The sequence below is a fragment of the Colossoma macropomum genome, unplaced genomic scaffold (genome assembly GCF_904425465.1).
Source record: "Colossoma macropomum unplaced genomic scaffold, Colossoma_macropomum, whole genome shotgun sequence".
NCBI classification, from domain to species: domain Eukaryota; kingdom Metazoa; phylum Chordata; class Actinopteri; order Characiformes; family Serrasalmidae; genus Colossoma; species Colossoma macropomum.
In genome coordinates, this window is record NW_023494806.1 from 426254 (window position 1) to 436253 (window position 10000).

The window sequence follows — 10000 nt, forward strand, 5'->3', positions numbered from 1 at the left end:
TTTAGCCGAGCGCGCTAACGTTACTCCTCCTAATAAACAGACACACGTTCAGCTCCGCCTCCTCATTATTCACCACCATCACTGTAATATTTCATCATCAACATTAACACACGAAGGTGATCAGAGGGGCGGTGGAGATCGAGTCTGCAGCGTCTGAGATCTTTAAAACGCAGAGTTAGAAAAGAAAATCATCTCACAGTGAAAGCAGCGTTTTACAGTAGAAATAAATGGAGCTCATTATGCTGGTAGTGAACTATGCTGCTGACTCAGCTGCCTAAAAACCATAGAAACGGACCTTAAACAGAAGTGAGGACCCTGTTGGGGTTCATCCTAAAGTTAGGACAGGATTTAGGAGGTTTAGTCTCGTTAGGATGTTTGTGTGATGCTGTTTTCTTATCTGGAGTTCATGATGAGATCATGAAGGTAGGAACTGTTATTCTGGAACACCTACTGTCCTAAACTCGGTCTGTACTGAAGTCGTCATGATCCTTTACGCTCTGATATCAACCCATTAAAAAGCCAAACGCATTACAAAACCATCAGGAACCAACAGAAACACTTAATGTTTTTTTTCAGCAGGGCAGGGTAAAGCGTTTCTCACGCAGGTTCAGGTTTCTGTTCAGAGCTGCAAACATCAGCACTCAGTGTTCGATCATCCCAACAATAAAGATTCAGATTTTTATTCACACATTTCTGGCGTTTAACATGTTCTCTGTTTAGGCTCTGCTGGACGTTGTGTCTGTGAGTCCCTCAGAGCGTCTCGAGCCGCAGGACTGTGTTCAGATGACGGTGCTGGTCAGAACCTACTGGTCTGTAATGTCAGTGCTGCTGTTGTTGGTGCAGAAGCTTCTTATCACTCCTCCTGAAATAGCTGCAGGCCTCGGGGAGCGTGACGCTCATTATGACCTGCTGTTATTATCAGAATGAGAGCTCTAACCGTGGAGGCGCTGACGTCTATCTGCGGCGTGGTTATGGTTAGACTGGTTTTGGAGGGCTGGGCTGGGCGGGGAGCCTGAACAGGTTTAAAATATTGATGAGTCAGCGCTCAGAGCGGCTCGGGTGACACTGCAGACGCTGTTTGAGTGAAATAAACACAAATATGCCCTTGAGTTAAACTGTAATGAGCTACTGTAGTCACATCTGTTTACACTCTTTCAGGGGAAAAAGATCAGCGGCCAAATTACACAAACACCTTATCTCTTAAGTTGAGATCTGACAGGTCTAGATCAGATTTTACACTAATTCATATTACAGAAGCAAATCTGATCTTAATTTAGGAATCTTATCTGATCTTACAGCATCTTATCTCCAGTTAGGGAATCTTAACCTACTCAGTCAGCTGTCAGGCCTGTTTCTGAGCAACCGACCATAAACACACAGCTGAAATGTAAACACGTCATCAGAATAACGTTAAAATGTGAGTTAAGCTGCTGTTACTGATGTAAAGAAGGTCAAACAGAACTAAAGAGTCATGAACTGTGAGTTGTGAACACTGTGAGAGCGCCCCCTGCTGTTTATCAGAGCGTCGCCGGTCCCCAGTTTCAGGAGACCAAACAGATCAGATTTTAGAGCTAAGATGTTTCTGTAATACGATTCTGATCTGTTTAGTCATGTTGATGAAATATTACAGTGATGGTGGTGAATAATGAGGAGGCGGAGCTGAACGTGTGTCTGTTTATTAGGAGGAGTAACGTTAGCGCGCTCAGCTAAAGCGTTTGGGAAATGGAGACTGAAACTGGGCAGTGGCGACGCTCTGATAAACAACAGGGGGCGCTCTCACAGTATTCACAGCTTATAGTTTATCACTCTTTAGTTCTGTTTGACCTTCTTTGATGCAGCTTAACTCACATTTTAACGTTATTTTGATGTGTTTACGTTTCAGCTGTGTGTTTATGGTTGGTTGCTCAGAAACAGGCCTGACAGCTGACTGAGTAGGTTAAGATTTCCTAAGTGGAGATCAGATAAAATTCCTAAACTAAGATCAGATTTGCTTCTGTAATATGAATTAGTGTAAAATCATATCTTGACCTAAAAGATCTGAACACAGGAAGTTTCTGTATTTCGGCCGCTGGATTCTGACTAACTATTCACCCAATATTGAAGAACCAAAACTGAAATTAAAAAACTGCAATAAAACTCAGAGAAAAGCAAAACTAAACATATTAATGCTGCATAAAACTGAACTGAAACTGAGACCAAACATCACAGAATAAACTGTAGTGACTCTCAGTCACTCTAGAAACCCAGAGGACGACGCTGACGTGGGTGAGACGTTTCCTCCTCACTGAGCAAACTGCAGCGGGAGAGGAGACATCCTGCAGCTCCGTCACCACGGCAACCACAGAAAATACAACCTCACAACAGGTCAACACAGCAACACCCTGACTCTTCATCACCATCGTCCTCATCCTCATCATCACTCTCTGCTAAACTCCAACACGGAAAAGTACCAGTGAAGTTTATAAACAACAGAAAACACACAAACCTACGTCAGAGTGTGTGAATATAACCCCGAGACACACACACTCACACACACTCACACACACACACTCACAGTACTCAGAGGAAAAAGAGGGAGGAAAAACAATCGCAGGAAGAACACAAGGCCGCAGAACCCAGAGGAACATGCAGGAACCGTGAAAATCTCCGCTGTGTCAGAGCTCAGAGTTACTGACGGACCCTCAGACCACCTTAACATTAAACTACACTGTAAACTATAAACATGCTGTTTAAAAGTCCCCACATTAATTATTTAACTTCAAGTCAAAACAGCCTTTAAGCACAAGTTAGTCATTTTCCAGCTTCAGGAAAAAAACATTTAACAGAAAATCACACAGAATCCTCAACAGCTAAATCCAATCTCAGCTGTCTGAGTGCTCAGCGCGTCTCTCTTTACCTGCCCTTACAAAAAAGCACACTTCATGTTTATTTTGTTAAGTAAACGTAAGTAAAGTTCAACTATATTTCCCAAGTACACTTTATACAGTAAGTAAACTAATACCAGTGAACTGGTAGTAGTACTTAAGTGTACTATTCAGTACTTTAGGGACTGAATTGTTTTTAGTTTATAAAAATATACTTTTAAGTATTCTTTAGGTGTGAGAGTGAGTAACTCAGTCAACAACTAGTTTACATTTAAGTTTTATTTTGTACTGCAACTAAACTGAACTACACTAGAGGTTCACTGTTCATCTACCTGGTACATACTAACTACATTCCATCCCACGTTTAGTTTATGAAAGTATTTTAAGTAAACTCTCAGTAAAATACTAGTTCAATAGTTTTAATACTGCATGTCCACCAATCAGGCGTAACATTATGACCATGACATTGTTTCTGCGCTCATTGTCCATTTTATCAGCTCCACTTACTATATAGGAGCACTTTGTAGTTCTACAGTTACAGACTGTAGTCCATCTGTTTCTCTGATACTTTGTTAGCCCCCACAGCACTGCTGTGTCTGATCCACTCGTACCAGCACAACACACACTAACACACCACCACCACGTCAGTGTTACTGCAGTGCTGAGAATGACCCACTACCCAAATAGTACCTGCTCTGTGAGGGTCCATGGGGGTCCTGACCACTGAAGAACAGGGTAAAAGGGGGCTAACAAAGTATCAGAGAAACAGATGGACTACAGTCTGTAACTGTAGAACTACAAAGTGCACCTATATAGTAAGTGGAGCTGTAAGTAGTAAGGAGGTGGTCAGAATGTTATGTCTGATCAGTGTAACCTTGTAGGTTTTATTTAAATGAACTTAATGTTAATGAACTTAATATATTTTCTTGAAATATGCCTTTAACTGTAATTTAAGTGGACGTGAAGTTAACTAATATGAACACTACCAGTGGACGACACATACAATTCACAAGACATACTCAGGATTAAGAACATTTGTTCTCTTTATAAATCAGAATTTTAAAACAAATTTTGTATTTGATGCCAAAATATAAAAACAGCTCAAATCGACATTCCAGATCAAAACAAAAGTTTGATATTAGAAAAAGTGTCATGTAACTTCTCTGAAATCAGTCCCACTAACAGGCTGTACTTCTCTACAATTTACATAAGAGATCAGTTCCACTGTACTGTTCACTCTGAGCTGCTCCTCCTAAACTACAAGCCGAGTGCACTTAAACTTTACGTATAAGGCAAGAACACTTAAGTAGATCTCCATCAAATGATTCATTACAAATACAGGCCAAATATACTTTTCTGTATACTTGTCAGTTTAAGCCAAGTATGCATAAGTATAAAGTTGTTTAGTATCTCTCTGATAAGTACATAGAACAAAACATACTCATTTACTTTTAGTTTAAAAGACGTTTACTAAATAAAGTGTTTAGTAAGCGTTTATTACAGCTGCCTTTCTTTACAGGAGACTCACTCTCACCAGCCGAACAATCCCATTAAATTCAGTTAAACAGCCATTAAGTACACATTACTGAGATTAAATATGAGGTAATTACAGAGAAAATGTGCCTCCTAACAACCACCTGGAAGAGCTGGTCGACCCCAAAACTGCCCCCATCAGATAAACAGCACTTAAAGCTTTCATCTCTGAGAGAGAGGAGAAAATCAAGCTGATCAGATCTGAAAACATCCACAGGTGTTTCTGTCCATCCTTCCACTGTGAGAAGACGACTCAGCGCTGTGGGTCTGAAAGGATGTGTAGCTGATCAAGAAGAACCTCACTGAGAAAAGGAGACGGACACATCAAACAAAGAAGCTGAACGATGGACTGACCACCCCAGAGTCCAGACCTCAACACCACTGAATGTGATGGAAATCCCAGGTGGTTGCTATGGTGTTGCTAGGCTGTTGCTATGGTACCCTAGGTGGTTGCTAAGGTGTTGCTAGGTTACCCCACATGTTGCTAGGCCATTACAGTGGAACCTCAGGTAGCTGCTAGGCTGTTGCTATGGTATCCCAGGTGGTTGCTAAGGTGTTGCTTGGGCGGTGGTATTACTTGGATACCAAAAAGCAGAAAATGCTCAACCAACTTCTAAGACTGAACTTTGGAGGTGTGTCTGCAGATTCTTTGAGGAACTGAAAGAGAGTCTCCTGAGAAGAACGGAAGCTGGAATAAAGGCAAGGTGTGACATACAGGGGGTCCTGGGGGGTCCGGGCCACTAATTAACCTCTTGGACCCCCTGAAATCCTGGGGGCCCCGACACAAAAACGTATGACGTTCTGCTGTCTGTTTAAATATTCACTCAAATCCAGATTCAGTGAAGCTGATTGTTTATTTTAACTAACTAGAGCCGCAGCTCTGCCTCAGGGTGGCGCTGTAGCAGACTGGTTCACCCAGTTGGTCCTTCATAGCCTAGAAACTGTAACTCTGCCCGGATTCCTCTGAAACACTTTACAATGAGCTGCAGCAGATCTGTAAATCTGAAAACTCGCCCAGTTTCCCAAGAGTTTGGAGTGAAGAGTGACTGTTCCTCATTTCTCACACTGAAGACAGAAGAGGAGACGAGGAAGATCTCAGTTACTGTGAGGAAGAGCGCAGAACCGCACTAGAACAGAGACTCTACAGAAGAGGAGACGAGGAAGATCTCAGTTAATGTGAGGAAGAGCGCAGAACCGCACTAGAACAGAGACTCTACAGAAGAGGAGACGAGGAAGATCTCAGTTACTGTGAGGAAGAGCGCAGAACCGCACTAGAACAGAGACTCTACAGAAGAACAGCTGATAAAACAGACATTTACTGACAGTGAATCATCAGCGCCGCTATGGAGAGAGAGTCAGCAGCAGTTATGGGACCCCCGGACACCAGGGGGATTTTGCACTGGATGACGGTAAACAGTGGATATTTAGTTGTTGAGGCTTCTGTGTCATTTCTGGACTTTGTTTACTTTGGTAATGAAATTCTGAAATAACCGAGGGGGAATCAGGGCCTGCAGGCGCCGTCGGGCCGACCGCTCCTCCCTCGAAGGCTGTGAGGAATGTGAGACGAGGTTCTGACGACACGAGACTCTCAGCCAAACTCCTCTGCTGAAGGTTATCAGCAACCTGAGAGTCCTGACCTCGTCCCCTCGCTGACAGCAGGAACTCTGACTACAGCCGGACTTCAAGACTTTCACTGTGAGCTCAGTGCTGTTGATGCTGTCCAGCAGGTCTGGACCGATACGCTGTTCAGCCGATAATATTGGTAAATATTAAATATGCATTCTAGCCTAAAACTACAGGGTAACATGGTATTATTTGTGTTATGCGGTATTATTATAATAATATATAATACATAATACAATATATAATATTACTGTATCCCTCAGCCATTATATCATTCATGCTCTTTCACTACAATACCCAGCATGCATTACGCAAACATTTAGGGACGCACCGATAAAGGAATTCACTCATTAACTGTAACAAAAACATCACGTTTTCAAAAACTCTGTTTACTGCAACACAAAGGAGAACATAAAAAAACAAAAACTGTATTACAGAGAAAAACAACGTTAGTTTTTACGTTTACAGGGTCAAACCTTCAACATCCAGCAGGGGGCGCTGTCTCTGTGCTACTTTAACCACAGAGTGGAAAGAACAGAATTACAATCTGGATTCTGACTAAATATTCACCAAATACTAAAAACACACCACACAATCCCTGGTAGCGATTTTCCGATATGGGAACTGTGGGCGGTTCTAATCATGTAGTCATGCGCCATGATGTGACGTCATCTGTAAACAACCTATACGGTTCCTTCGTTTCCATGACGACATTTGTTCAAAGTCTCCTTGGTGACACAGAGATCGATATTCAAATATGTTTAAGTGCATTTTAGATGGTGTAAGTCAATAAGAACATATTACCCAAAAAGTATTTATGATATATTCCAAATGTGCTGGTTTATGTCTATAAATAAATAAAAAATTAAAAGTGCAACTTAAGCTGTTTGAAAAAATCACTCAAAAGCACAACTAAATGCATTTGATGCACATCTAATCACAGCTTAATTACCATTCAGATACTCAAGAGTCATGAGTTTCTCCAAAATAACAGTTAGTATGTTTTTAAGCATGTTTTAAGTGTAAACGTTAAAAGTACGTAGTTTTCAGCCCCGCCCACTCACTCTGAAGGTATAAGGAACATTCCAGCCCCTGCTTTTAGAATGAGGACAGCCAATCAGAACAGAGCTCATTTGCATAGACCAGTCTTAAATGACTGTAGAAATGAATGTTTTTCCACTCATGCTATGCTATCAGATTTCAATAAGAACACAGGATATGGGCTCTTTAACGCCCCCCGCTGGCGATCTGGCCTGAATCTGACTGAAATCCTTCATTTACCCTCAGAATGTGGGCCGAGAACCGCAGCGCTCGGATTAGGAGGTCAGTCAGAGACTCGGCGTACGAAACAGGGACTGTTAGAGAAAAATGAGAACTTGGTCATTAATAAACTCACCTGTCGTTAAATACAGATAATTAGCACCAGGAGTATCAGTGTAATTATGGTCTGCGGCTGCAGGAGTGGAACTCCAGCTCCAGCACTTCAGTGAAAAACCAACATCCAGATCAGCCGAGATGGGCTTGTGTGTGAAGTTTGCTGCTTTAGCTTTAGCACTGAAGCTACGAGGCTAACGTAGCTAACAAGTAAAGGAAGCCTGTACCCACCGATTAGCACTGTGCTAACCGTGAGCTGTTCAGTGATCTGTAACAGATTTGATTGTGATTTCTGACGCACTGATATCTATAAATACGGACTAAAGTACACAGAAAATCCAGCATTAAAGATGCTGCTACTGTGTTTAGCTACGCTAAAGCTAACAGCCCATATTAGACACAGTGAGTCACAGAGTCAGAAACCACAGCATCAAAACTATCAGAGACACTGAAACCCTCCACACTCCTGACTGACGACTACATTTGGAGTAAAAACATCACAGAAAACCACATTTTACTCACAAGTGTTTGAGACAGATTGACAGAATGTAAATCGGCTACAAAAGCAAACAGCTCCTATATAGAAAACAAGCAGCTCATTTGCATATATCAGTCAGGCCAGTTAAACAGTTCCTGTTTAACTGGCTGATTTTTAAAGATACAAATATATATTTTTATAACACATCATGTACATAAATATTTAAAAGGGCTGATCTTTTTTCTTTACGTACCAAAATCAGTCATAATTCATTTCTACATGATCGTTTTCCAGCCAGTTAAACAGGCTGTTTTTGTTACTGTACCTGACTGACACATGCAAATGTTTGCTTTTGTAGCCTATTTACATTCTGACGCTATTTACATTCAAACTATTAAAAAATGTGAAATTAATCAGTTTTTCTATGATATGGCCCTTCAACTCGTCTATATACGAGCTTATTTCTTCTACCTGTATATTAAAATTGATTGTCCATCTAATGTGCTGAGACTATCGGTCAGTCCACCTTCACAGGCAGCAGAACAGCAGCTTAAGGCAGATTTCAAGGCAGCTTCTATTACGCTGACCGTTCTGACCGCTGTACCGTCCGTCCAGCTGACCTTCCTCCCTGCTTCTCTACTGCTGATCCTTCACTTCCACCCAGCTGGTACAACAACCAGGTGGTGATGGAGGAGACTGTGGCTGGAGCGTTATACTGTATTTTGTGTTGCTCTCTAACTGCACCCTCCAGGACAAAACGCTTACCTGGGTGCAGAACGGTGTCCCACAAGGCTCTGTTTTAGGGCCCCTACTGTTCCCTTCATTTACAGCCCACAGTTAAAGCAACACTATGTAGGATTTGGGGATTTCTGATGGAAATGCATAATTACACACAACATATGGAAGAACATTTTGTATCGCTGGTTGAGCTTCGGACCCCCAGACGAATCTGACTTTTGAGAGTGTTGAAAGAGAACCCAAAGAGAACTTTATTCACAGTCTAAACTTGTGGAAGTGAGTGAATTATCCACTAAATGCTATATAATTATACTAAATAAGACAGTTTAAAAAATATTTAACAAAAAACACTGAACACTTAATTTTTGATATTATTTTTAAATGTAGTTTTACATTTATATATGGTGAAACGTTTTGGGGGAAAATGTGTCATGATAATATATTTTTGCCCAAACCGCTCATCCCTACCTAGATTTCACCTTATATCACCATTTGGCAAATATCGTAATGCTGAACTGCGTCAGTATCGTCCAGCACTGGAGCTCCAACACAGCACAAACAGGCATTCATTAGTGCTGTTTGTGCTCTAAACACAATAAGATTCAGCTGTTTTCTGTAAATAACAATAACAAAAATAATATCTTTATTTATAGAGCACTTTTTATACCTGTGGCAGCTCAGAGAGCTGATAAAGCTAAACAGTAATAGAAGAAACTATCATATTACTTATAATTTAAAGCATATAAGGCAGCGACAGATCAGATTAAGCAGATAAATACAAATAAAAAAGGTGCAGAATTGTGATTAAATACTAAATTTAAGTTTTCAGGTTAAAGCTGGGTAATATGACTATATTGTGAGAAATATCCTTTTTTTAGCATCTCAGACACCTTCAGTATTTAAAACCACCCCCTAACTGCATGTTTGATTAAAGATTAGTGCAGTTTAACTGGATTTAGTGCAGCTCAGTTTGTGAAATGTTGAATCCAAATAACTGAATGTGTAGTTTTTTTAAACATGCTGCTACTGTGTCTGTTCTAACTCATCAGTTCAGGTCAGAGGAAATAAATATCGTGATTTATCGCGTATCGTGAAAAGCTCTTAAAGAACAGAACGAGTCTCACCATCGAACTCGGCAAATAAAGAAGGTCAGTACACAGTTAAAAAGCTGTCTTTAGTAAAGACAGTGGTTCTGTTTAGAACCATGAGTTCTATATAGAACCATTTCATGGTTAAATGGTTCTCTGCATGGTGAAATCATGTGTGTTCTATATGGTTCTAAATAACACTTGAAGAACCATTGTAAGAGTTAAGAGTTCTTAACGATGTATTGTACAAACATTACCCTTTATTTTATTACTAAAATGCTTCAGAAATATAACTTTAAATG

At 40.8% G+C, this 10000-nt stretch overlaps 1 protein-coding gene across 2 annotated transcripts in view; it reads right to left on the reverse strand.

Moving 5' to 3' along the window:
- The window catches only part of slc39a14 (solute carrier family 39 member 14), a 50395-nt gene that overhangs the window by 39664 nt on the left and 731 nt on the right, over positions 1–10000 (reverse strand). The gene's annotated exons all lie outside the window — the stretch shown is intronic.